Raw genomic sequence first — 2,136 nt, 5'->3', positions numbered from 1 at the left:
ATTTAAATAGGTCATTTAACTATACAAAACATATCAACAAGTTGATAAGATGACTATATTTAATCAAATATTATGTCAAAATATTGGAAGTGTATAATAAAAAAATCTACAAAATAAGCTTCATAATAAAGTTTTCACACATGACTTGGACTTGAGCTTAATGTAAAGAAGCTTGTAAAGAAGCACATTATACTGTAATGCTGGCATGTTATTATTATTAATTTGTATGCTACATGCTAGGTGAGTGTAAGAAATGGGCATTATCCAGGCCTTAGGGTCAATAATTAATAAATGGGACCTCAAGAGGCTGTGAAGCTTCTGTAAGGCAGGAGACACTGTCAACAGAACAAAGCAACAGCCTACAGACTGGGAAAGATCTTCACCAACCCTCCACCTGGCAAAGGTCTAATATCCAAAATATATAAAGAACTCAAGAAATTAAACACCACAAAACCGAATAACCCAATTGAGAAATGGAGCTCAGAACTAAACAGAGAATTCTCAACAAAGGAATATCGAATGGCTGAGAAACACTTAAATAAATGCTCAAAATCTGTAGTCATCAAGGAATTGCAAATCAAAATGACTCTGATATTCCACCTTACACCCATCAGAATGGCTAAGATCAAAAATTCAAGTGACACCACATGCTGGCGAGGATGTGGAGAGAGAGGAAGATTCCTTCATTGCTGTTGAGAATGCAAACTTGTACAACCACTTTGGAAATCTATCTGGCACTTTCTCAGAAAACTGGGAATAGGGCTTTCTCAACACCCAGCTATTCCACTGTTTGGAATATACCCAGGAGATGCCCCACCACACAACAAGGACATAGGCTCAACGATGTTCATAGTGGCCTTATTCATAATAGCCAGATCATGGAAACAGCCTAAATGTCCCTCAGTAGAAGATTGGATAAAGAAGCTGTGGTACATTTGCACTATGGAATACTACTCAGCTATTAAAAACAAGGAATTCCATAAATTTGTGGACAAATGGATTGAACTAGAAATGATCATAATGAGTGAGTTCACCCAAAAGTAGGAAGACTCAAATGGTATATACTCACTTATACCTGGACACTAGCCCAGGGGGCATGTCCCATGAAAGTCTTCACCTACCAGGAAAGTGGGATACATGTGAGGACATCCTATTGGGACTCTAGGTGAGAGAAGAATGGGAGAATGGGGAAATAGAAGGATCCAGAGTGTCCTAGAAACCTATAAGAACATTATGATGAGCAGATCTGGGCCCAGGAGTTCTGTTCACAATATGGCACAAACCAAGGACAATATGTGCAGTAAATATTGTACCCCTACCCAGATCTAGCCAATGGACAGGACATTCTCCACAGATGAGTACAGAGTGGGGACTGAGTGTCACATGAACTCTGGGGCTCCATATTTGACCATGTCCCCTGGATGGGGAGGCCTGGTGGCACTCAGAGGAAGGATAGCAGACTACCAAGAAGAGACTTGATACCCTATGAGCATATACAGGGGGAGGAGGTCCCCCTCAGTCACAGTCATAGGGGAGGGGAATAGGGTGAAAGTGGGAGGGAGGGAAGAATATGAGGATAGAGGGATGGGATAACAATTGAGATGTAATATGAATGAATTAATAAATAAAAATGGTGAAAAAAGTGATGAATCTAAAAATTTCCTAGCACAAAACATCTAACACATCAGAAATGTTACGAAAATATGAGACCTAATAATAGTAAGAATGGAAGAAAGAAGATTCCAGGCTCCAAGGACCAGGAAATATTTTTAACAAAATCATAGAAGAAAAATGTCCCAACCTAAAGAAATTGATGTCTATAAATATACAAGAGGTTACAGAACACCAAATAGAATGGAACAGAAAAGAACATCTTCTGAGACAGTATAATCCAAACATTAAATGTACAGAACAAAGAAAGAATATTAAAAGCTCCAAGGAAAAGTGCCAAATTACTTATAAACACAGATTTATGAAAACTACACCTGATTTCTCAAGAGAGACTCTAAAAGTCAGAAGAGTCTGAACAGATGTCTTGCAGACCCTAAGCGACCACATATGAAAGGCCAGACTACTATACCCAAGAAAGTATTCAATCACCATAAATGGAGAAAAAAGATATTCCATGACAAAACC

This window comes from Acomys russatus, chromosome 7, assembly GCF_903995435.1.
Source record: "Acomys russatus chromosome 7, mAcoRus1.1, whole genome shotgun sequence".
NCBI lineage: Eukaryota > Metazoa > Chordata > Mammalia > Rodentia > Muridae > Acomys > Acomys russatus.
This window is presented reverse-complemented; position numbering follows the sequence as displayed.